This window comes from Orycteropus afer, unplaced genomic scaffold, assembly GCF_000298275.1.
Source record: "Orycteropus afer afer isolate SDZICR_OR568_19922 unplaced genomic scaffold, OryAfe1.0 scaffold00087, whole genome shotgun sequence".
NCBI classification, from domain to species: Eukaryota; Metazoa; Chordata; class Mammalia; order Tubulidentata; family Orycteropodidae; genus Orycteropus; species Orycteropus afer.
In genome coordinates this window covers 5,167,741-5,195,647 of record NW_006921674.1, presented here as the reverse complement: position 1 = coordinate 5,195,647, position 27,907 = coordinate 5,167,741, and positions in this window count along the sequence as shown.

Genomic DNA, 27,907 nt, shown 5'->3' with positions numbered 1-27,907 from the left:
AAGGCCTCCCCCTCTTTCGTCGACCCTCCACCCTACCAAGCATGACATCCTTCTCCAGGGAATGGTCCCTTCTTACAACATGACCAAAATAGATGAGACGAAGTCTGGCCATTCTTGCTTCCAAGGATATAGAAATCACAAAGAAAAGTAAATCACTGTTATTGAGCGTATTTGAGGAAGGTGGGACAGGACACAGGATCTAATGTTAAAGAAAACATAGGGTTTATTTGAAGAGCAGAAGAAGGAGAAATTTCACATAGGAGATAATGGTAGAATGGAGTCCCTGGGTGGTGTAAACAGTTAACACTCTCAGCTGCTCAGCAAAAGTTCAGAGCTTCCACAAGCACCTCAGAAGAACGGCTTGAAAAATCTACTCCCAAAAAATCAGCCACTGAAAATCCTATGGACTAAAAACAACAAATCTAAAGAATATGTGGGGAGATTGGAAACCTTAATCATTGCTGGTGGGATTGTAAAATGGTGCAACCACTGTAGAAAACTATATGGTACTTCCTCAAAAAAACTAGAAACAGAGCTACCTTATGATCTATGAACCCCCCTCCTACATACCTACCTTAGAGACCTAATAGAAGTGATAGAAACAGACACATGCACACCTATGCTCATAGCAACATTATTCACAATAGCAAAAGATAGAAACAACTTCTGGTTGTATAGTGGCTAAGGCATTTGGCTGTTAACCAAAAGGTTGGTAGTTTGAACCTATCAGCTGCTCTTCAGGAGAAAGATGAGGTAGTCTACTTCCCTAAAGATTTATGGCCTTGAAGATCCTATGGGGCATTTTCACTCTGTTCTGCACGATTGCTATGAGTCAGAATCAGTTCAATGGCAGTAGGTTTTTTTTTTTTTTTTGAAATGCCCATCAGTGGATGAATGGATAAACAAAATGTGGTTAACCACACAATGGAATACTACACAGACATAAAGAATAGCTTAGAGTACTCTAAATATCTTAGTGTCAATGAATCTGGAGGACATTATGTTGAGGGAAAGAAAACCATCACAAAAGGATAAACATTTTAAAATTTCATTTTATAAAAGGATTAGACTAGGGATATATAAAGAGACCAATATTTATTGGTAGTTACCAGAGATGAAGGAGGGCAGGGGGAATCACTCACTAGATAGTAGACACTTGTTATTTTTGATGATGGGAAATGCAACATCAAATATGGGTGAAGTGTACACAACCTGAGCAAGACAAAAGAGGAAGATGTACAAGAAAAAAGGACCTTTTTTAAATTGTTATGGCATATATAATATTGCAACAATGGCATCAACAACCAAAGGATATATGTATGTATGCATGTATGTGTATAGGTATGTATATGGTATATATGTGTAGTTATATATAGGTGTATGTATATGCATTTGCAGGTATGTGTGTGTGCATTTATATTCATATACACCTACTCCTCATTCATTATCTCATTAACTGGTATTTTGCACTTATGACAATAGTAAAATATCTACTATCTGACTATTTTGCACATTAATGACATACATCTGGCAGAAATGAACACCAAGGTGCAAAGCAGAGTAACACTGGTCGTGATGGATAAGTTTATGTGTCAATTTGATTGGGTCAGATTCTCAATGGTTTGGCAGTTATACAAATAAGTAGTTTTCCACTTATGTAATGATGTAACTTGGCAAATGGAAAGATAGGATTTAGAAGATTTGGCTCCAAATTCCAGTTCTTTCAGTAACTATTTTTTTGCCTTGGATTGATTTTTAAACTTTCTCAACATCATGTTCCTGACCAGTAAAATGTCTGGGAGAAATTGCTGAGTGGCATAAATGGAGAAGCATTCAACTTCTAACTGAAATGTTGGTGGTTCAACATGCCCAGAGACATCTTAGAAGTCAGTCCTTATGATCTGCTTCTGAAAGGTCAAAGCCTTGAAAATGCTATGAAATAGTCCCACTATACATGCATGGAGTCATCAGGAGTTGGAATGGACTCTGGCAACTGATTTGTTTGTTTGGGGTTTCAAAGGGAGTGGAGGGAGAAATATTATTGGGCTGGGTGATTTCTAAGGATCTTTTGGCTTTAATATCTTTCAGATTTCATCATCATGAAGTTTGATATAAAGTGGCTTCATAGAGTCTTTCCATGGTTAGAATGCATGAAGAAAGACTAGCCTAAGAATTTCTAAGTGACAACAGGTTTCTGGTAAAACAAGGGAAAAAGAGTGAAACTGCAATGGAGCTACCATAAGTGCAACCACAAGTACTATGGTATTGCTGCCAACATCTGGAGAGTGGTGGCAGCAGCAGCAGATGGCCTGGGCTAGCAAGCTTTAATTTGGGATGTGATTGCTCATTTAGCTCAACATAACTGGATTTCAGTTTCTAAAAGCCTGTCCTTTCTGGGAAAAAATCCCCAACTATCTTGATCAAATTTTTTAGACAGGGACCTAAACAAAATTTATTTTGCAGTTGGATTCTGACTCATTCTCACCATTAATCTTTCTCCCACTCTTCCTTTCAATAGGTTTATTTATTGTAGTGGTATGGATGAAACAATTATATTTTTTAAAATAATATTTTATTTTATTTTTGGTAAAAGTTTACACAGAAAAGTAGGTTCCTATTTGACAATTGCTATACAACTTGCTCAGTGGCATTAGTTATACTTTTCACAATGTGTCAACATTTTTTTAATTTTATTCTGGTTGTTCTATTTCCAGTGCTCTAGTTTCCCTGCCCCCTTATCTTTTCACCATTGCTTTAGATAATTGTTGATCTTTTGGTCTCATGCAGTTGTTTTTTTTTTCCCTTAAAATGAAGCACTGTACTTATGAGTAACATACTTTATTTTGTGTGCCAATCTGTTATTTTCCTAGAAGGTGAGTAACCACAGGGATACTTTAGGCTCAATAGTCTCAGGAGTCCTCCAGTCTCAATTGGTCTAGCAAGTCTTGACTCCTTAAGAATTTGAGTTCTGTTTTATGTTTTTCTCCTGTTCTATCTGGGTCCATCTATTGTGACCCTGATCAGAATGGTCAGTAGTGGTAGCTGGGAGCCATTTAGTTCTGGTCTGATAGTAGATGAGACCACACCTTGTGTAGACTATTAGCTTTGTATACCAGCTTGTTCTCTGAGACTTTGGTTTCCTTCTTTCACTTTTCTTCCTGACAAGTAGAGACCAATAATTGTATCTTAGATGGCTTCTTGCAAGTTTTTAAACCCAGATTTTATTCACTTCACTAAGCTGCAGCACATTAATTTTGTGAATTATATTATGTGAATTGACTGAGTTGTCGCATGAAACTAAGTAAGGTATTAAGCCTTCAAACCCAGAAAACTAATCTCACAAGATATTTGGTTATGTCTGAGAAGTATCTGTAACTCTGTCCTCTATGAATATATGTGCATGCAAACATGTCTGGATGTTTTCACCATTAATCTTTGAATGCACATCTTATATGCAACAACTAATTATTCACAACTATGATTGCCAATGCTTATTGGAAGCTGGAGCACTTGCTACTTTTTCTAGTACTACACAAAAATTAAATGAAAAATACTTTAAAAATAAATAGCTACAGGTATAGTGAATTTGTCAGAGAAATAGATATAAAGGAAAGGATAATCATGTTTAAGACCATTTAAAACTGGTGATCAAAGGAGTAATTTCTAGGTGATGGAGAAGCTTTGAGACTTAAGCACATTGGGTCCAGTGAGGGAAAAAAAAGATGACAGTGATTGCCCTTGTGTATTTCTGTATTGCACTGAATTTTATAAGATTAGGAACCTGAGAACATATTCATTAAAGCTATCATTGTTTGTTCTATTATAAGTACTAGAATTCACTGCCAGCCTAACAGAGCCAAGGTCATTGGCAGCTCTGAGGAAGTAGTAGGGAGGTAAATCCCACAGACAAAGATGAGAAACCCAGCAGCACATCAGTAAGGGAGTGCTGGATGGATTTTCTCCATCCAGCATCCTAACTACAGAAGTAATGCCTTCTGCCTCTTTAAGGTAACTATTTATTTGCCCTCATGTGGACAGAGAACATTTGCTTTTGCTTTTAAAAAAGAATGTGTCCTCTAATGGAAGAATCAAATTATATCAGAAAAGGAAGCACTTTAAGCTTTATTGCTGTAGATCACTCTGCCTCCAGCTGTGAAACTGATTGATGTTTAAAGCCCCTGAGGTGGCAGCTATAGTGGCTGATTCAAATAAGGGGGAAAAAAAAAGTGTGAGTGTGCATGTGGGTGCGAGTGTGCAAGTATGTGTAGGTGAGGTAATGAACTATATGGGTGAAATTTATTTTCATAACTTCCCTCAAAAAATTCTTCATGAAATTATTCTAAAATAGGCAGTAATATAGGCAGATAATTAATAGATATTTAATTGATATTTAGTTAAATTAATAGGGGATAGGTAGAGAAATAATAGATAATACATAGATAAATATATATAGAGAGAGACAGACAGAGAGTTTGATAGGTAGATAGATAGATAGATAGATAAGTGGATGGATAGATATGTATGTTCAATTAGATGAAAGCCTTTAATTTTATCCCACAAAATAAAGGGCAGATGAGTAGCTAAAGAAACCAGGAGGTAGCATTTAAGTGCTAAGGTTCTTGGTTTTTTATTTAACAGAAACAAAGCCAGTTTATGATAGAGAGAGATTCAATAAATAGTTGCAAAATGTGATTGCATTGAGTTGAATTAAAAAAGGTGCCTAGGCTGGAAGTTGTTTCTCAATGCAAAAATGGACTCAGGGAGTTCCTTCCAATAGAGAACCCAAAACAGAGAATAAAAAATTAAAATCAGGACACTTAACATCAACACTTAAAGACCAAACCAGAAATAGATGCTCAAAATAAGCTCATAAAACATTGTACACAAAGAAACAAGGGAGTCAATCTGCAGGTGACACCAGCAATAAAGCAAATGGAGGGAATAAAAGTTCTAATTACAAAACTTACAAATGGAGTGGAGGACAGGACAATATCTTTAGAGAACAGACTGTTCCAAAATTAAGGAGACAAGAATTCAATTTAGGGTAACCCCAAAGAAAATGAACAATCCTCCCTAAGCAAACCCAGAAAGAAGAAAAACATATGGGCTTAGTAAGAACAAAGCCAACAATAAAGAAGAAAAGAAAAGAAACACTTGATAACAAAATGAGCTCAGTATAGAAAAATATTTGGACCAAGGAAAACACCAACAACACAACAAAAAACACCATAGAATGACAGTACTAAATTCATACCTATCACTAATTATACTCAATGTGAACAGACTAAATGCTCCAGTCAAGAGAAAGAGAGTGGAAAATCAGATAAGAAAAGAAGACCCATTGATATGCTGTCTACAAGAGACCCACATTAGACACAAAAATAAAAACAAATTAAAAATTAAGGGGTGGCAAAAAAATACACCAAGCTAATGGTATCCAAAAAAGAGCAGGAGTGGCAATATTAATTTCGGATAAAATGGATTTCAAGGTGAAAAACAGCATAAGAGACAAAGAAGGACACTATATGATGCTAAAAGTGTCAATTGACCAAGAAGATATTACCATAATAAATATCTATGCACACAATGAAAGTGCTCCAAAATATGTGAAACAAATATTAACTAAACTGAAAGCAAAAACAGTCAACTTTACAACTTGACGTCATACCATATAAGGAGACTTTAACATACCACTTTCAAGGAGGGAAAAACTCAACAAAGATACAGAAGAGCTCAACAACACAATCAACCAACTTGACCTCATAGACTTATACAGAACATTCTACCCAACAAAACCAGAATATATGTTCTTCTCCAGCACACATGAATCATTCTCCAGAATAAACCATATGCTAGGACATAAAACAAGCCTCAAAAAATTCAAAACATCGAAATACTACAAAGCATCTTCTAGGACCACAATGCTATAAAGTAAGAAATCAATAATTGGAAGATCAGGGAAAAAATATCAAACATGTGGAAACCGAATTACACATTGCTAAAAAATGACTGGGTAGTAGAAAAAATAAAAAGTGAAATAAAAATTCCATTGAAACTAGCAAGAATGAAGATGTTATGGTTGTTGTTGTTATGTGCTGTCAAGTTGGACCCCACTCATAGGTTTCTGAGGCAGTATCACTACAGAAGTAGATTGCCCCATCTTCCTTCTGAAGAGTGGCTGGTGGATTTGAACTGCCAGCCTTCTGGTTAGCAGTCAAATGCTTTAGGCACCTTGCTACCAGAGCTCCAAAGAGTGAAGGTACATCTTACCAAAACCTATGGGACACAGCAAAAGCAGTACTCAGAGGTCAATTTATGGCAACAAATGCACACATCAAACAAGAGGAAAGAAACAAAATCAACACTTTGACTCAACAACTCCAATAGTTAGAAAAAGAGCAACAAAAGAAACCTACAGTATCCAGAAGTAAGGAAATAATAAAGATCAGAGCAGAAATCAATGAAGCAGAAAACAAAAAACAAAGGAGAAAATCAACAAAACAAGAAGCTGGTTCTTCAAAAAGATTAACAAAATTGACAAACCACTGGCAAATCTAACAAAAGAAAAGAGAGAGAAGGTGCAAATAATGAAAATAATAAATGAAAAGGGCAATATCACAACAGAACTATGTGGAATAAAAAAGATATTTACAGAATATTATGAAGAATTGTACTCCAACAGACTCAAGAACCTAGAAGAGATGGACAAGTTTCTAGAAACACAAGACCTACCTAAACTATTCCAGTCAGAGATAGAATACTTGAACAGACCTATAACAAAAGAAGAAATTGAATAGGTCATAAAAAAATACTTCCCACAAGAAAAAGTCCTGGCTCAGATGGCTTCACTGGAAAATTTTACCAAACATTCAGGGAAGAGTTGACACCTATACTGCTCAAACTATTCCAGAACATAGAAAAAGATGGAATAGTCCCAAATTCATTTTATGAAGCAAGCATAACACTGATACCAAAACTAGGGAAAGACACCCCTAAAAAGGAAAACTACAGACCAATATCCCTCATGCCACAATCTTCAACAAAATGCTAGCCAACAGAATCTGATAACATATGAAAAAAAAAAAAAAATACATCCTAACCAGGTGGGATTGATACCTGGTAGGCAAGGATGGTTTAACATCAGAAAAACAATCAATGTAATCCACCACATAAACAAAACAAAAGAACCATACAATCATATCAATAGATGCAGAAAAGGCATTAAATAAAATCCAACACCTGTTCCTGTTCAAAACTCTCAGCAAAATAGGGATAGAAGGGAAATTCCTCAACATGATAAAGGGCTTATATGCAAAGTCAACAGCCAACATTATTGTTAACAGAGAAAGGCTCAAAATATTCTCCTTGCAAATGGGAACCAGTCAAGGATACCTTCTATCACCACTTTTATATAACACTTATTGGAAGTCCTAGCCAGGGCGATAAGTCAAGAAAGAGAAATAAAAGACATCTAAATTGGCAAAGAAGAAGTAAAGCTATCCGTGTTTGTGGATGACATGAGCCTATACATAAAAAACCCAAGAAACTCGGCAAAAAAATTACTGGAATTAATAGAGAGGTTCAGCAAAATGGCAGAATACAAGGTCAACATACAAAAACCAGTTGAATTCCTCCACACCAACAAAGATGCTTCTGAAAAGGAAATAAGGAAAACAGTGCCATTTAAAATAACTACCAAAAAGATAAAATATCTAGGAATAAATCTTATCAGAGACACAAAAGACCTAAACAAAGAAAACTATAAAGCACTACTACAAGAAACTACAAGGGCTCTACATAAACGGAGGGACCTGTCTTGTTCATGGATAGGAAAACTGAGTACTGTTAAAATGTCAAGACTACCCAGAGCAATCTACACATTCCACACAATCCTGATCCAGATACCATCAACATTTCTTAAGGATATGGAAAAAACAATTATTAACTTCATATGGAAAGGAAAGTGACCTCGGATAAGCAAACCACTGCCGAGGAAGAAAAACAAAGTGGGAAGTCTCACACTCATGGATCTCAAAACCTACTATACAGCCACAGTTGTCAAAACAGCATGGTATTGGTACAATCATATACAGACAGAGAAATGGAACAAAACCAAGAAATAGACCATCTATCTATGGACAGTTCAAATGCCTTAGGAACTATGCCACCGGAGCTCCCACCTATGGACAGCTGATCTTTGACAAAGGACCAAAACCCATTAAACAGGGAAGAGATAACCTCTTTAACAAATGGTGCTGGCAAAATTGGATATGCACTTGCAGAAAAATGAAACCAGACTCATACCTCAACCCATAAACAAAAACAAACTCAAGTTAGATGAAATATGTAAATGTAAAACCCCAAACTGTGAAGCTCAACAAAGATAAAATAAGGGCAAATCTAGGGACTCTAATTTATGGCATAAATAGACCATCAGCCCCAAAACCAAAATGCACAGGCAGTGGAAGAGAAGCTAGATGACTGGAACCTTTTAAAAATTAAATTCTATGTGCATCAAAAGACTTCTCCAAAAAGGTAAAAAGAGAACCTACAGATGGGGAGAAAATATTTGCCTATGACATATCTGACAGAGGACTTACCTCCAAAATTTATAGAAAACTTCAACACTTCAACGCCAAAAAGACAAATAATCCAATTCAAAAATGCTCAAAGGACATGAACAGACACTTCACTAAAGATGATATACTGGCAGCCAACAAACACATGAGGTAAGGCTCATGATCATTAGTCATTAGAAAGATGCATATCAAAACAATGGTGAGATATCATCTCACCCCAGCAATAATAGTGAAGTTCAACAAGACAGAAAATAACAAATGCTGGCAAGGTTGCAGAGAGATTGGAACACTTAACACAGTCCTGGTAGGACTGCAAAATGATACAACCATTGTGGGAAATGATATGGCATTTCCTTAAAAACTCAAAACAGAAAGACCGTTTGATCCAGCAATTCCATTATTAGGAATATATCCTAAGAGGCCCAACTAGAACATTTAGTTTATATTTGTATAAAGCATTCCAAGACTTTCTCTGTCTTCTGAAATAACTATAGATTTCCTCCATGTGTCCACTCCTTTGTGCTCAATCCAAGAGCCCAAAGCTACAGTATGACAAGGATTCTTTTCTGTTTTATTGAAAGAGTTTATGGGAGAAAAACAGAGTTTTTGTTTATTTGTCTGTATATGGGAAATCATGGAATAGATACATTTTGAAGAGGAAGACATATGGTCTATCACCTACGATGTAAACCCCTTTACAGTATGACTAAACTCAGGTTTTTAAAAATCTCTTAACTAGGTACTAGAAACTCTTATTTTAGGAACTCTTTATCTTAGGATATTTCAACTATTCCTAAGAGTATAATGGCATTTTTAATTGGACTGCTTAGTACTCTTCAGTAAACACATTTTCCAGGGTGGTGGTGGGGGAAACCTTTCTAATTCCAAAACAGGGAGCTCTGGGGCATAGTGCCTAAGGCATTTGACTGCTAACCAAAAGGCTGGCAGTTCAAATCCACCAGCCACTCCTTGGAAGGAAGGCAATTTACTTCCATAGTGTTACCGCCTTGGAAACCCAAGGATGAGTCCCTATGAGTCTGATCCGACTCGATGGCAGTGAGTTGTTTTTTTTTTTTTTTTAATTTCATTATAGGCCTGCAGTTTTCCTTCCTGCTGTCTGCGGAAGGCTTCCTGTATAAAGCTTTTGAAATTTTTCAGTTTTTTTTTTTTATTAAAAAAAAGAATTTCATTCTTGTATGGAAAGTTAAATAGTTTAAATTCATTTCTAAGACCGATGAGCCTGCAAATTAATTAAAAAATGTATTAAGAATATTGCAAAGGAATGCTTGTGCTTATTTTTTCTCATCTGCAACTTTCGCATTATTTCAAGCTCCCCTTCCAGAGCTTGTAAATAGAGGCCCCACAAGACAGTTAGAAAAGAAATAAGCTGTTTATATCAAGAAAATAATTATAAAATTATATCTTTTTTGCTTAGAAAACTATTGCTATTACCTTCTGAGGGGTATAACTAAATTGGAGAAAACTGGCCATTGTGCAAGACAGTTCTTTAGTAATTTTGTTTCTTTCATGAAATAGTCTTTGCTCTTATAATTGATATGTTAACATATTCTCTTGCAGTTTAGGTGATAGTGCCCAATTCTGGTACTCTCTACTCTCTAATGACAAAGTTAATTCCCTGTGATCCTTTGGGTCAAGGTCACTATCTGCCATGGCAGATGTCTCCTGTCCCCTGATCTGTAAATCACCACCCCTTCCTGCCACACACACACCCACAGACCCCCCCCACACACACACCTAAAAACAAAACAAACAGTTGCTTCTCAGTTGATTTCAACTCATGGCAAAGTGTTTCTCAATAGAACTGTGCTTCACAGGGTTTTCCTGGCCGTGATCTTTCAAAAGCAGATTGTTAGGCCTTTCTTCTGACTTATCTGTGGGAGGGTTTGAATTGTCAATTTTTATGGTTAGTAGTTGAGCATTGAACCATTTGGACTACTCTTCCTGGCCCACTGCAGAGTAGAAATTAAAATGACTAACCCCAGAAAGAGTGGTTTCTCCAGAGTGTCTATACAAAAGAGAAGAGCTGGGAATGAAGCTACTATTTTGGAGGCTTTTTATGCTTAGAAAGCACACTGGTTTAAATATGATCTTTTTTATTTGGAACAACTTCAGGGGGAGGACTGGCTAAAACTACACCAAATAACCAAAAACCAAACTCACTGCCATCGAGTCAGATCTGACTCATAGCCACACCTCCTTGGGTTTCTGAGGTGGTATCACTATGGAAGTAGACTGCCCAGCTTCCTTCTGAGGAATGGCTGGTGGGTTTGAACCTCCAGCCTTCTGGTTAGCAGATGTATGTAGTGCCTTAGGCACTATACCACCAGAGCTCCTAAAACTACACCAAGACCCAAGAATCTGCTAAATTCTCTTGGAGACACAACCACCTCTTATGGTACACTTCTGAAATTATCCTTTCTCCAAATCCGTCCTCTGAAGGAAATACAATTAAGCTTGCTGATATTCAGTGACCCACAGTGATGCATAAGAAATGTAATTCTGAGAAAAATAAGCAACACTTACTATGGAATGTAAAACTTTACTGTACCACCTTAACTTTTCATAGTGTTATATCATTTTTTCAAAGATTTTTCAATACATTCTTTTATTAGATCATTGGTTCCTTCAATAGATATTTGACTACTAACTAGATGTAAGGCTTTCTACTATAAGCTGGATATATACTGATGGATGAGAGAGACATGGTCCTATGTCCTGTGGCATTTATATTACGGCAGGGTAGATAAACATTCAATATCCACCCATAAAGTGAATTATACAATTATAATTATTATGAATGCTTTGAAGATGTTTGGCAGACCTGACCTTGTCTTGTCCGTGTGGTCACAGAAGATTTCACTAAGAAACTTACATTTAACTACTATTTTAAGCATGAGTGGGATTTTGCTAGTAGGAGGGCTGTGGTGGTGATGGTGGTAACACTTCAACCAGAGGGAGAACATTTGCCATGACTGTACCACTCCTCTGTCATTTTGTCATCCTATGGTATCTTGAGGGTTGCTGTGAGGCTAGAGACTATGCCACCAGTATTTCAAATACCAGCAAGGTCACCCATGTGGACAGGTTTCAGCAGAGCTTCCAGATTAAGACAGACTCAGAAGAAGGAAGGGGCCATCAACTTCTCAAAGATTTGGCCAGTGAAAACTTTATGAACAGCAGTGAAACACAGTCTGACATATTACTAGAAAACTTTATGACTAGCCTGAATCATTGCCCAATACAGGAACAGAATATGAGCTCTTCAAGTTGGAAGGCACACAAAATAGGACTGGGGAAGAGCTGCCTTCTCAGAGTAGACTTGGCTATAAAGACATGGCTGGAGTAAAGCTTTCAGGACCTCCATTTGTTGATGTGGCACAATTCAAAATGAGAAGAAATAGCTGCAAACAACTATTAATAATCAGAACAAGGAATGTATGAAGTATGAATCTAGGAAAATTGGAAGTTGTAAAAAACAAAATGGAACTCATAAATATCAATATTCTAGGCATTAGTGAGCTGAAATGGACTGGTTTTGGCCATTTTGAATCAGAAAACCATATGTTCTACTATGCCAGAAATGATAAATTAAAGCAGAATAGCATGGCATTATTCATCACAAAGAATGTTTCAAGATATATCCTGAAATATAATGCTGTCAGTAATAAGATAATATCTGTATGCCTACAAGGAAGACCAGTGTCAGTTAATACTACTATGATTCAAATTTACACACCAACCACCAAAGCAAAGATGAGGAAATTGAATATTTTTACCAACTCCTGCAATCTGAAACTGGCCAAACATGCAATCAAGATGTGTTGATTATCACTAGTGATTGGAATGCAAAAGTTTTAAACAAAGAAGAATTTCCAGAAGTTGGAAAATTTGGCCTTGGAGATAGAAATAGTGCTGGAGATCACATGATAGAATTTTGCAAGACCAATGACTTATTCATTGCAAATACTTTTTTTCAACAACACGAATGGTGACTATACACCTGGACTTCACCAGATGGAGTACACAGGAATCAGATAGACTACATCTATGGCAAGAAGCAATGGAAAAGCTCAATATCTTCAGCCAAAACAAGGCCAGGAGCTGACTGTGGAACAGACTGTCAACTGCTCAGATGCAAGTTCAAGTTGAAGCTGAAGACAATTAAACAAGTCCACAAGAGCCAAAATATGAACTTGATTATATCCACCCTGAATTTAGAGATCTTCTAAGGAATAGAGTTGATGTATTGAACACCAGTGACAGAAAACCAGAGGAATTGTGGGATGACATTAAGAACATCATCCATGAAGAAAGCAAAAGGTCATTAAAAAGACAAGAAAGGAAGAAAAGACCCAAATGGATGTTGGAAGAGACTCTGAAGCTTACCCTTGAGTGGAGAGTAGTTAAAGCAAATGGAAAAATGACAAGATAAAAGAGCTGAACAGAGATTTCAAAGAGCAGCTTGAGAAGACATAACCAATTATTATAATGAAATGCGTAAAGACCTGGATTTAGAAAACCAAAAGGGAAGAACATGTTTGGCATTTCTCAAGCTGAAAGAACTGAGGAAAAAATTTAAGCCTCAAGTTGCAATGTTGAAAGATTCAATGGGCAAAATATTGAATGTGCAGGAAACATCAAAAGAAGATGGAAGGAATACACAGAGTCACTATACCCAAAATAATTGATTGAGATTTTTATAGAAGATGGCAGAATAGTCAGACTAACTATACAGACCCTCTTCAACAAAGAAAGGGGAACCAATTAATACAGATATAGAAGATAATCCTGGAGCCCTGAAATTTGAAAAGAAGGATACAGTAGTGGATTAAACTCCAACTAGTAGAAGAACCTGCATGAAAACTCCAAAAAAGGAGAAATACAGAGCTGCAGTCTGTTAGTGATCCTGATGGCACACATAGTTTGAATATTGTGAAGTGGTGTAAGGACCTAAGAGATAACCTAAAAATTGGCCCTGTTAGCCAGGAGCTGCATGGAGGACTGCACTGGTAGCTGGTGAATGAAAGGGGAAGCAATGAACAGGAAGGTGGGCTGAGCTGTGAACTTTTGCCTGTTTGGAGGTGCAGCCATTTTGAGTGCTTACAAGCAGTTCAACCATTTTGGATATTTAAAGTGACAGTGTTCTCCCAGATTCCACAGACTTAAGAATAGGCTCCACTTGCTGGGACGTACAAGGACATTATGGATGCGAATGACTGGAAAGGTGCGATATATCCCTTGTTACTCTTATACCCCACACCCTCTTGGTGAATGGAGGTGCAGCCATCTCTCACTCCCCCCCACTTTCTGGGCTGTCAGGAATTCCATCCCAGTTTGAGTGCTCTGACAGACTTTGGGTGTCCTGCCCTACCCAGACATTTTTTCCTTTTTTTTTTTTTTTTAGTTTGTATGTTTTTGTCTGTTTTAAAATTATTACTGTTTCTATTATTCTTTTTTTGTCCTTTTTGTTATTATTTTTAATTCATCACTTCCCAGGTTCTAGTTTTCAGCTTTTTCTCTCTTCCTTGTTCCTGATTCCCATTTTTTTTTTTTCTTTCTCATGGTTAACTTCATTCCTTGCTTTTCTGTTTTCATTTTCCCACTTTTTTCTTCATAATTCTCCTACTCTACTGCTTTTCTCTTATTGTCTCCTACACAGATATTGCATTTTTTTCTTTCTTTTCTTTTTCTTTTTTTTTGGTGATTGTTTCTGTGTGTTTATGCTGTGTGTCTTTTTCCTCTTGCTTTTACTTTTTTTCAATTGTTGTTTTCGTGGGAAACAGCAACTGTGCCCATACGACCCAACCACACCCGCACCTCCCACATCTCCACTTACTCAGTGAGGGCCACCACTTCCTGCTGCACCAACTGGCCAACAATACATGACCATCATTAAGAATTTGACTCACCCTTAACAGCTCTTCCCAAACAGTTAACAGAGATCTGTGAAGCCACTTTCATTCTCTATCACATCCACCAGGAGACAGATGCATAAGTGCTTCCAACTAGTGAAGAGAGGAGCACAGTATTCTGCTTACTCAGATACATTAAAAAAAAAATAAATAAAAAAGTGAAAATCTTGGGCAAATCACTCCAACATACACTTACCAATCAAATACAAATACAAGGAAACCACAATGTCTTGGAGAAAACAGACCATCACAGTCCACACAAAGAAGCAAGATAAAGTGGTAGAAATAAGGGAGCAGGATACATACCCAGAACACATTCTTGAGGAAGAAGCAGAATTGGAGCTCCCTGGTAAAGAATTCAAAGGCATTATATTTAGGTACTTTCAACAGATTGAGAGACAGATCAAGGAAAACACAGACAAAACCCTAGAACAATTTCAAAAGAAAATACAAGAACAAAATGACAAGATAAATGAAAAATTGTAAATGGTACAAAATATACAGATAGAAATCCAGAAGATTGACACTAAATTTTCGGAAATAGATAGCACATTGAATGGGTAAAGGAGTAGAATCAAATCAATGGAAGGCAGAATGAGATGGAGACAAATACTTGAATACTGCTTTGGAAAGGGATCATTCAGAAAAAAGGTGAAAGGAAAATAAAAGAGCCTAAGATCCATGTGGGATACCATCAAAAGGAATTACTTACATGCAATCATAATTCCAGAAAAAAGAAGGGAAAAATAAAACCACTGAGAAAATTTCCAAAGATTTGTTGAAAGAGAACTTCCCTAATATGATGAAAGACCAGAATATATCCATTCAGGAAGTTCAATGAACCCAAAACAAGATAGACCACCTCCCCCCCAAAAAAATCACCAAGACATATCATTATCAAACTCACCAAAACCAAAGACAAAGAAATAATCCTGAAAGCAGCATGGGAAAAACAAAAAGTTACCTACAAAGGACACCCAATAAGAGTGAGCTCTGTCTTCTCAGCAGAAATCATCCAAGCAAAAAAGGCAATGGGAAGGTATACATAAAACCTTGAAAGAGAAAAATTTCCAACCAAGAATTGTATACCTAGCAAAACTGTCCCTCAAATATGATGATGGAATTAGGACATTTCCAGATAAGCAGAAATTAAGGGAATTTGTTAAAACCAGATCAACCTTACAAGAGATGCTAAAGGGAGTCCTTTGGACAGAGAACCAACAACAGCAAATGACATGCAACCATTAACACACATGATGACATAACCCAGAAACCAACCCAGTTATGGAAGTATCCAAAGTAAGTAAGCCTACAAGATTGTAAACAGGGGATAAGAGACAACAATTGACAAATAAGGACAACTCTACAAACTAAAAAGAGGGGGAAAATTGTGTAGTTACAGAATTTCTAAAGGGTAGGGAAGTCAAGAGAACTGCAAGATAGAACAGACTGTTCTAAACTTGGGAAGAAAATTATAAATCACAGGGTAACCACCAAGAAAAATAATATAACTTCACATCAAAATAAAAAAGAGGACAAGTCAAATATTTACCAAATAATAAAACAATAAGAATGAAGGAAGTGATAACACAAGTCATAAACAAAATGAGCTCATCACAGAAAATTATATGAAACCCAGAAATCAGCAACACCAAAAAGTACATAACAAAATGGCAGCAACAAATTCATACTTGTTGATAACTATACTGAATGTCAACGGATTAAATGCACATCTCAAGAGGTGGAAAGTTACAGAATGAATAACAAAACATAAACTATCAATATGCTGTCTACAAGAGACACATAGTAGAGACAAAGACAAAAACAGACTAAAAAACAAATGTTGGAAAAGATATATATCAAAGTATTGGCAACCAAAAAAGAGCAGAAGTGGCAATATTAATTTCTTATAAAAGTGACTTTAGGACAAACCACCATAAGAGACAAGGAAGGACATTATATAATGATTAAAGGATCAATTGAACAAGAAGATATAACCATAATAAATATCTATGGACCCAAAGAAAGAGCCTCAAAATACATAAATCAGACTTTAACAGAAATGGAAAGACAAACAGATGACTCCACAGTTATAGTATGAGACTTTAATACACTACTTTCAATGAAAGATAGAACAACTAGAAAGAAACTCAACAAAGATGCAGAAGAACAAAATAATATAATCCACCAACTTGACCTTATAAACATCTACAGAGCACTTCACCCAACAACAGCACAGTATACATTCTTTTCCAGTGCACATGAAACATTCTCCATGATAGACCATATGATAAGCCATAAAGCAAGCCTTAATAAATTTAAAAACATTGAAATACTGCAAAGCATTTTCTCAGATTGCAGTGCTATAAAATTAGAAATCAACAATAGGAAAATCAAGGGAAAAAGAGCAAACACATGAAAACTGAACAGCACCCTCCTTAAGAACAACTGGGTAATAGAAGAAATAAAAAATAAATTAAAAAAAATATATTTGAATTGAATGAGAATGAAAATACCACATACCAAAATCTTTGGGACACAGCAAAACAGTGATCAGAGGCCAATTTATAGCAATAAATGCACACATCAAAAATGATGAAAGAGCCAAAATTAACACATTAACCCAATATTTCCAATAATTAAAAAATAGAAAAAAAAGAGCCTACAGTCACCAGAAGAAAATAATAATAATAATAAAGATTCAAGCAGAAATCAATGAAACAGAAAATAGACAAAAGAAAGAATTCACAAGATTGGAAGTTGGTTATTTGAAAAGATTAGTAAAATTGACAAACCACTGGCAAATTTAACAAAGGAAAACAGGGAGAGAATACAAATATCACGAATAAGAAATGAAATGTGTGACATCACAACAGAACCAACTGAAATGAAAAAGATAATACCAGGATACTATGAAGAACCGTATTCCAACAAATTAGAAAATCTTTAAGAAAGGGACGGATTTCTGGAAACACACTACTTACTTAAACTAACAGAGACTAAGGTGGAAAAGTTGAGGCAATCCATAACAAAAGAAGAAATTGAACAGGTCATATAAAAATTATCAACAAAAAAATGTCCTGGACCAGATGGTTTCACCAGAGAGTTCTACCAAATGTTCAGAGAAGAAGTGACACCAATCCTCCTCAAACTATTGCAGAACAGAGAAAAGGATGTAATCTTTCCAAATTCATTTTATGAAGCACGCATAACCTTGATTCCAAAACCAGGCAATACCTCACTAAAAAGACCAATATCCCTCATGAATGTTGTTGTTGTTGTTGTTTGCCGTCAAGTCGGCTCTGACTCATAGCGACCCCTCCTTGGGTTTCCGAGGCAGTATCACTACGGAAGTAGGATTGCCCAACCTTCCTTCCGAGGAGTGGCTGGTGGGTTTGAACAGCCAGCCTTCTGGTTAGCAGTCAAGTGCCTTAGGCACTGCAAAAATCTTCAACAAAATCCTAGCCAATATACTCCAACAACATATCCAAAAACAATACATTATGACCAAGTGGGGTTCATATCAGGTATGCAAGGATGGTTCAACATTAGACATACTATCAGTGTTATCCATCACATAAATAAAACAAGGAAAAAGAACCACATGGTCATATCAATCAAAGCAGAAAAGACATTTGATAAAATCCAGCACCCATTCCTGATCAAAAGTCTCATCAAATAGGAATAGAAGGGACATGCCTCAACATAATAAAGGACATATATTCAAAACCAACAGCTAACATTATTTTCAATGGAGAGAGACTGTTTGCACTCCCCTTGCAAACAGGAACCAGAAAAAGGTACCCTCTTCTGTTCAACACTGTATTGGAATCCTAGGCGAGCAATAAGGCAAGAAAAGGAAATCAAAGACATCGGTAAGGAAGAAGGCAAACTATCTTTATCTGCTGATGATATGATCCTATGCCTAGAAAACCCAAAAGACTTGGTCAAAAATCTGCTGGCACTAATTGAGAGATTTAGCATAGTGGCAGGATATAAGATCAACATCAAAAAATCAGATGGATTCCTCTACCTCAGCCAACAGATTTCTGAAAAAGATATCAGGAAACCAATACCATTACAATAGCTACCAAAAAAATAAAACACTTGGGAATACATCTTACCAGGGACACAGAAGACCTGTGCAAAGAAAACTATAAAAAATTACTTCAAGAAACCATAAGAGATCTACATAAATGGAAGAACGTATCATCCCTGTGGTGTGAAAATGTCAATTCTACCCAAAGCAATCTATACGTCTAATGCAATCCCAATCCAGATCCCATCAACATTCTGTAAGGACATGGAAAAACCAGTCACTAACTTTATATGGAAAGGAAGGAGACTGCAGATAAGCAAAGCACTATTGAAGAGGAAGAACAAAGTAGGAGGTCTCACACTCCCAGATCTCAAAACCTACTATAGAGTCACAGTAGTCAAAACTGCCTGGTACTGATACAACAGACACATTGACCAATGAAATAGAATTGAGAACCCAGAAATAGATCTATCAATCTATGGTCAGCCGGTCTTTGACAAAGGGCTGAAATCCATTAAATGGGGAAGAGGTGGTAAAACTGGAGATCCATTTATAGAAAAATGAAACATGATCTTTACCTCACACCATGCACAAAAACTAACTCCAGATGGATCAAAGACTTAAATGTGACACTTAAAACTATAAAGTTCCTCAAGGAAAAGATAGGGGCAAATTTAGGGACCCTAGGCTGGCAGTTCAAACCTACCAGCCACTCCTCGGAAGGAAGGTTGTGCAATCTACCACCTTGGAAACCCAAGAAGGGGCACTATGAGTTGGGGCTGACTTGATGGCAAATAACAACAACAAAAAAAATATAGGGCATAAATAGACTGTCAAGCATAACCCAAAATGCACAAAAGCAAAAGATAAACTAGGTGAATGGGACCTTCTAAAAATTAAATTTTTAGGTGCTTCCAAAGATTTCTCCAAAACAGTAAAAATAGAACCTACAGATCGGGAAAAAATATTTGGCAATGACATAGATGACAAGGAACTTATCTCTAAGATTTATAGAAAACTCCAATGCCTCAACAACAACAAAAGACAAATAATGCAATTCAAAAATGGGCAGAATACATGAATAGACACTTCACCAAAGAGGATATCCAGGTGGCCAACAAACACACGAAGAAATGTTCACAATCATTAGCCCTTAGAAAGATACAAATCAAAACAATGAGATACTGTCTTGCCCAGCAAAAGTAGCAAAGTTCAAAGTTCAACAAGACAGAAAATAACAAATGCTGGCAAGAATGTGGAGAGATTGAGACTCTCATATACTACTAGGGTACCGTAAAATGATACAACCACTGTGGAAAGCAGTATGGCAATTTCTTAGAAAGTTGGAATTAGAAGTACCATTTGACCCAGCAATTCCATTTCTAGGTATGTATCCTAAAGACGGGAGAGTCAGGACAAGAACAGATATATGCATATCCATGTTCATCACAGCACTATTTACAATAGCAAAAAGATAGAAACAACCTAGGTGTCCAACAACAGAAGAATGGATAACCAAATTATGGTACATACACACAATGGAATATTATGCAGCCATAAAGAATAATGTAGAATCTTTAAAACACAGTGTAACGTGGATGAACTTGGAGGACATTATGCTGAGTGAAATAAGTCAATAACAGAAGGACAAATATTGTATTAGTCCACTATTTTGAATAGTCAAGGAAAGGTTTATATGTGGAATGAAACTTTCTGTGTTGGTTACCAGGGGTGGTAGGGGAGGGGAGGGAACACTTCTATATAAGTACAGATAAGTACTGATTTCAGTGAAGGAAAGGGCAATGCACCAAATCTGAGTGTCAACACAGTGGCATAGAGGAAGAGGAAAACATAGAAAGACACGTGGGACATACAGAAAACAAAGATGAACCTTTTTGCTTATACAGTACTACGTTGTCAGTAATGGCAAACATTGATATATGGATGGATAGATGAGTGGAAAGGCTGAATGATCAGGTGTGTCTAGGCAGGGGGAGATGTGCCCATGACCATATATAAAGTTGGCAGGCAATGTATCTACAAGCATATTTGTGTGTTCTGTAAGAATGTGCAGGTATATAGTATAGCTGACAAGGGACAAGGTTGTGGTGACTTCTTGGCCACAGCCAGCTTCCTGGAGAGTGCAAGTAGTTGGACCTGTGGGCTCAGGACCATAGTTGCAGGGGACATCAATCTAAATCGGCATAACCTACTACACAGAAACATTGTTCCACACCCTACTTTGATGAGTAGTGACTGGGATCTTAAAAGCTTGCAAGTGGCCATCTATATGCAACACTGGGTCTCTCCTCATCCAGAGCAAAGAAGAATGAAGAAAACCAAAGACTCATGGAAAAAATTAGTCCAAGGCACTGGTACACCATGTGATGCTCAGTCTATATGACTATGAGACCAGAAGAACTAGATGGCACCCAGCTACCACTATCAACCATTCAAAGGGGCATCTATGTATGAGATCCTGGATATAGTGGGAGAAATCAAAATCAGAAAGAAAGAAAGAAAGAAAGAAAGAAAAAGAAAGAAAGAAAGAAAGAAAGGAAAGAAAGAAAGAAAAAAAAAAGAAAAGAAAAAAGAAAAAGAAAGAAAGAGAAAGGAAGGAAGGAAGGAAGGAAGGAAGGAAGGTCCAAGTTTGCTGGTCTGATAGAGCCTAGTGAAACCCCAGAGACTACGGCACCTACCTGCCCTTCAAGTCTGTAATTGAACCCACTCCTGTAGCTTCCAGCCAAACAAAAGACAGGCATATGAGCTGAACATTTATATTAGGTAGATGCACTCCCTGTAGAGTTCAATCATGGGAGAATAGAAGGACAGTACATCACAGAAAGACAGCTATGGGGGGTGGGAGTGCATAGGAGGGAAGGACACAGAGAGGAGGTAACTATGGGGAGGAAGTGGGAAGAGAGCTGTTACATTGTGGGAAATTGCAGTCAACGTCGTGAGATAAATTGTGGATGAACTGCTGTATGGAAAATGAATTTTCTCTGTAAACATTCACCAAAATCACAATAAATTAAAAAAAGATTTAAGGCATATTATATATTTCTTAATATGATATATTTAAGGAATATTATATATGTCTTCCAGTTCTGTAAGTTACCCAGTCTCATTCCAATTAATTTACATATTATATTTCTAATAGTATATATTTCTTACATATAAGGAATGTTATATACTTTAATATTGGAAAAATTTAAGGAAAATAAAAATCATTTCTAATAAGATAAATGTTATTGACATGTGGATACTCTTACTTTGCATATTTATGTATATGTATTTTTAAAGTGGGATCATATTGTACATATTGTTTGTATATATATATATTTTTCATTTTGTGTTTGACAATGATCATTCCTCTAGGTTATTAATCTTCAACCATATGTTCTTTCAAACGGCTGCTTAGAATTCTATGTCATAGATAAACCATAATTAATTTAACTGTGTTTTAACTGATGATCTTTTAGTAAGGTTCTGTTTTATTTTAAATACTGTTGCAATGAGCATTCCCTATAAATGAAACTCTGTATGTACTTCTGATTATTTTGATAGGTTATGTTCCTAGGAGTGTAATAAAAACATTCTAACCAGAAAATTTTAGCAATTTACTCTCCCAACAGCAATAAAACAGTAACTCCTTGGGCTAGTTTACCTTTCCTCATGAAATTCATTGTGGAAAATTTAGAAGATGCAGAAATATATAAAGAAAAAAATGAAAAATCATCTGCAATCTCATCTATAACTTTAATTAACATTTATGTCTTAACTCTTCCAATATTTTTTTTATGTTTGTATTATAGAAATATATATTTACTGCTCTTGAGCACTGAATATTTAGCTTAGTTAGTCCTAATTTTTATCATCAGTGTTTTGATGAACATTCATATATAAATCTTTGTGTATAGTGCTGATGAGATCTTTGGCATTAATTTCTAGAGTTAAAACTGCTTTCTTCCTATCAGTACCAGGTGGGAAATTACTACTCAGATTGATACAAAGTAGCCTTGGAAACTCAACTTTCCAAACTTGGTTTTGTTTGCCAAATGTCTTAGGAGAGCTAAATGCTTTATCCAAAAAGCACTTTCTCTTCTAAATTTCTCTGACTGGGAAGATGGGAATAGGGCAGGCAAAAAGCATAAGTATTGTGGAGATTTTGATATATGCTGCCAAATTATTCTTCAGAAAGATTTCAGCAATTTATAATTTCACCAGCAGTATATAAAAATGTCCATTTCTCTCCACCTTCCTTTACTTTGAGTATTATTAATATTTTCATATCTTGGCAATAGAATATTAAAAATTGTCATTTGTTTCCTTGATCTTTGGTAATAATGTTTTAAATTGAAGGACTCACCTTTTTCTTATTGATTTATCATTTGTATAATAAAAATACTAACACTTTCTCCCAGGAAGACAGTAAAACAGCTAGACTCTGTGATTCTCAAAATGTTACCTCAAGACTAGAAGTAGCAACACCACCTGAAAACTTTGTTCAAAACTGAAATTCTCAGGACCACCCTGGACCTACTGCAAGCTGTGTTTTAACAAGCCTTCCAGGTAATTCTGATGGATGCTACTATATTGAAAGACAACAAAGCTTTAGGGTCAAAATGCATCTCAACACAACAGGATACAAACAGTCTCTTTTCTGAATGCCTATACCACCTGGTTTGTATAGACTGAACCATTTGCAGTTGACGATACGTGACTGTTTTTAAACTACAAAATAGAAATTTCTTTTGATCTAACCTATTAAATCTCTAATAGGTTCATTCACCAGAAATGATATTCAAAATATTTAAAGCATTGGTACCAGTAGAAGCCCTGGCCAATCAGAATAGGTTCCTTCACTGGGCAGGGTGATTAATAGCCCTGCCATGTAGGTTTTTAACATTTCAGTTAGCTGAGGAAGATTTTGGAAAATAAGGGTCCTGTGGAGGTGCTAAGTGGCTGGGAAAATGAGGGTGGCACCTCTGGGGTTTGGGGGAGCACTTATTTACCAATCTGTAGGGGAGTATACAATATTTTAACAATTAATATAGCTGTACCTGTGCATATATGGGGAACTCTGGTAGCATAGTGCCTAAGGCACTTGACTGCTGACCAGAAGGCTGGAGGTTCAAACCCACCAGCCACTCCTCAGAAGGAAGATTGGACAATCTACTTCCATAGACAAACTGCCTTGGAAACCCGACCAGGGGTCACTAAGTTGAACTGACGCCATGGCAGTGAGTTTGGGTTTTGGTTTGGTGCATATATGACCTGGACATCAACCCTGTTGCTATTTTTCTATTCTGTACTAGTGTTCTTGGTATAATTATATTACCTTCCTAACATGATTGCAAGCTCCATGAAATTATAAATTTTGTGTTCTTCATCTTTTGTTATTAGCAGTGGTGCTTCAAATTAATGGAGTAACTGAGTGGTGCAAATGATTAAGGCATTAGTCTTCTAACTGAATGGTTGGTAGTTTGCAACCACCGAGAAGTGTCTTGGAAAAAGAAGTCCTGGTGATCTACTTCTGAAAGATTACAGTCAATGAAAACCCTATGAAGAAGCACGGTTCTACTCTGAAACACATGGACTGTCCATGAGCCAGAATCAACTTGACTGCAACTATTTTTTGTTTGTTTGTTTTTGGGTTAGTATTTCACGCAGTAAATATTTTATATAGAACTGCTCGGCAAGTGTTTCTCAAATGAATATTGATTTTCCATGATGGATCATTTGTGAGGAGGAAAATATTTTAAGATTTTCCTGTTTAATTAGACTATTCAAAAAGAAGATATTTGAGAATTTCTGGATGTAAAGAACAACGACAACAACAACGGCCATCAAGTTGTTTCCAACTCATAGCGACTCGCATTGGGTATCTGAGACTGTAAATCTTTAAAGAAGTAGATTGCCTAGTCTTCCTTCCATGGAGCAGTTGATGAATTTGAACTGCCACCATTCTGGTTAACAGTCAAATGCCTTAGGTACTATGCCACCAGAATGCCCATGTAAAGAACAGGAGGTGTTTATTTTCCTAGACCTATGTCTATTAGAACTTTGTAGTATGATACTTAACTGCTGGCTGTAAAGGAATGTCATACAGAAACAGGGCTATCAAGGAGTCCTTGTGTTTCATGCATTATGAGAGTATTTTTCTGCGAGACTCCCATTTACCTCCAGCAACCCTGCAGGCTTTTATCTCAAAAGTGAATGAAATGCTATGCTTTTTTTGGAGTTTTTGCTTTGCTATTCAGAATACCTATGTTCTGCACCCCAGTGGAAGAAAAGAGTTGTATCTTTGGGCAGACATTGAGAAAACCACTAGTAACGAGGACGTATGTGATTTAAAAGCTTCTTCTTCTTCTTTTTTTTTTTTTGAACAGGATAGTCCACAGTTTGATACTGAGAAATGTAACCAAAGAAAAACTTTCATGTTATTAAATCCCCAAATCATTTTCTTATAAGAAAATATCTAAATCAATACTGCTTTCCTAAATTCAACAAGCAAGTGTCCTTGCATAGTATATCATGCTGTTATGACAAATGATGATCTAGAACAAGTAAAACCTGTAAGGACAAAATACCGCATTCAGCATAATGCACTTTAATTCTGTTAAAAAGAAAATTTATTTTTTTCCTCTGCAAATGAGACGATATGATGGGGAAATTAAATTAAATGGTGATGTTATTCCCTAAGGGCAAAACAATTTCATTCAATAAATTAATTTTACATCAGTAACTCTTTCTTTTCTTGAAACTGACAGTAATAACCTGACAGCTTAAAGCTCTAATAAACTTCAAGATCAGTATGACTACTCTACTTGTACGAAAAAGAAGTCAGGAGTATCACAGGTATGATAATCATTCTTTGCTCATCACAAAGAGGAAAAAAATCCTCCAAATTCAATTTAACTAATGCATTTACTTGATGAAAGAGGGCACTTAAAACAGTTTTTGACAGCATGTGGCTTGAGCATCCTAACATTGCCATTCTTTGGTAAGATCTCTAAACCTCACTGGAATTTTACATCAACCTATTATAAATAAATATTACTTGAAATCTGGAAATCTATAGTAAAGGAATTTTAATGGTCAAGTGTTTAACTGTTAACTGTAAAGTCAGAGGATCAAACCCACCAGCCACTCCATGGGAAAAAGATGAGGCAGTCTGCTTCTATAAAGAATACAGGCTTGGAAACCCTACGGGGCAGTTCCAATGTTCTGTAGGCTTGCTGAGTCAGAGTTGACACAACGGCAATGGGTTTAGTTTGGTTAATAAAGAAATAAGGAAGAGGGGATATGGAGAATAAAAATGTGATTGGACATTTGATTTGGCTAAAACTACCAAGTACCAATGCTTTAAACTAGTGATTTAGGGATTCATTAGGCCTCTAAAATTTAAACAATGGAGTTGATCTAGAAGCTACTATTTACAATGGACAGCAGCAAGGGGGAACTTGAGCCTTTGTGCCTTCATTTCCCCATCTCAAATGAGCCAACAAGAACAAATATTAACCCCTAGGCGTAGAAGAAGTCATCTCTTTTACTATTCTTCTCATAAAAACTTTATGTTTCTCTGAAAGTATTTTACAACCATGACAGAAAATATTATCATTGATTCCGGTAGACTCATACTGGCTGAAACCTGGGAATTCAGCCAGAAGTAAAGAACAAGTCCCCTTCTGCATCCTTTCCAGGATATGACTTCATCGCTAATACTTTTGTACCTACACACTGACTCTCGGGTAACAAACCGGATGTAATGTGCCAAATATCACTGCTCTTATCATTTTTCATTTTTGGATGATACTGATAAATGATATGTGAATGTAAAAAACCCCATTAAATGGAATAATAAAGAGTTGCTCAGTTCTTTTGCCACATAGAGTGGTTCCAATTAGAGGCTGAAGGAGCCCTGCTGCTTTTTCATCATTTAAGTTTATGACATAGCACATATCCCAGAGGTCCCAGGGTCCTGAAGACTCAAAGAGAGATGTCACCTGTACATCCAAATAGATTATAGAGGTTTTCTAATCTGCAGAAACGTGGGTCCCTCTAACACAGGAGGAATGTGCTGCCTGTTTTGTAGAAAGTACAATTTAATTGCTATGGTTCTGCAATTATTCACAAATCATGTTGAACAATGAACAATTAATCCCGAATCAGCTTGACAGCCTTTACTACAGCTAGAAAGTTATATTTTAAAATGCTTGAGGATGTTAGTTTAGCTCATTTTTCAGTTCAGGCTAGCAGGCTGCTCAAGATTTTGTCATCTTCATGATCAATCAGTCTGACCCAGAAACCCACTTTTTGTTTTTAGTTGAATATTGAAGGTGTCATCTAAAAAAAAGGAAGCATTTCTGTCCAAAAGAATCTCAACATTCTCCTCTCAGAAAAGGAGGGTCTTAGTGCAAGGACCTCTATTAATGGTTACATAGGAAAGAGAGGAGGCATGTGTTTTGTGTTTTTGGTTTCATTACTGAAATCTTTGGAGTCCCTGGGTGGTGCAAATGGTTAATGAGTTGGCTGTTAACCAAAAGGTTGGATGTTTGAGTACACCCAGAGACCCCGGGAAGAAACACCTGCTGATCTACTTTTGAAAACTTAGCCATTGGAAACTCTACAGAGCTCAGCTCTATTATGACACACATGAGGTCACCTTGAGTTGGAATGAAGTCAATGGCAACTGATATTGCCACCATCAGAAATCAATTAATATTTTTATTTATTTATTCACTTTTATTGTGTTTAAAACATCCACATTGTTGTTATAATTTTGTCACCAATGTAACAACTTCCCCATTTACAGCTCAGGGACATCGATGACACTTTTCATGTTGTGCCACCATTATTGCTATCCTTTTCCAAAATATTCCATCACCTGTTAGCATAAATTCAATGCCCCCCAAACAGAAGCTTCCTTTTTCTATCTGCCTCCTACCTGTAATAACCACTAATAATCTTTAGTTTCTCTCTCTCAGTATATATATATATATATATATATATATATATATATAATATATCTAGAAATTTTCCTTCTGCTCCCCTCCTACTTTCCTTGACTTTTTACAATAGTGGACTAATAAAACATTTGTCCTTTGGTGATTGACTTATTTCACTCAACATGATTTCCTACAAGTTCATCCATGTCATGCTGTTTTAAAAATTCTGCATTATTCTTTAGGGTTGCATAGTATTCCATTGTGTGTATGTATCACAGTTTGTTTATCCATTCCTCAGTTGATGGACACTTAGTTTATTTCCATCTCTTTGCCATTGTGAATAGTGCTATGATGAACATGGGTGTGCATATATCTATTTGTATCCTGACTCTCATTTCTTTAGGA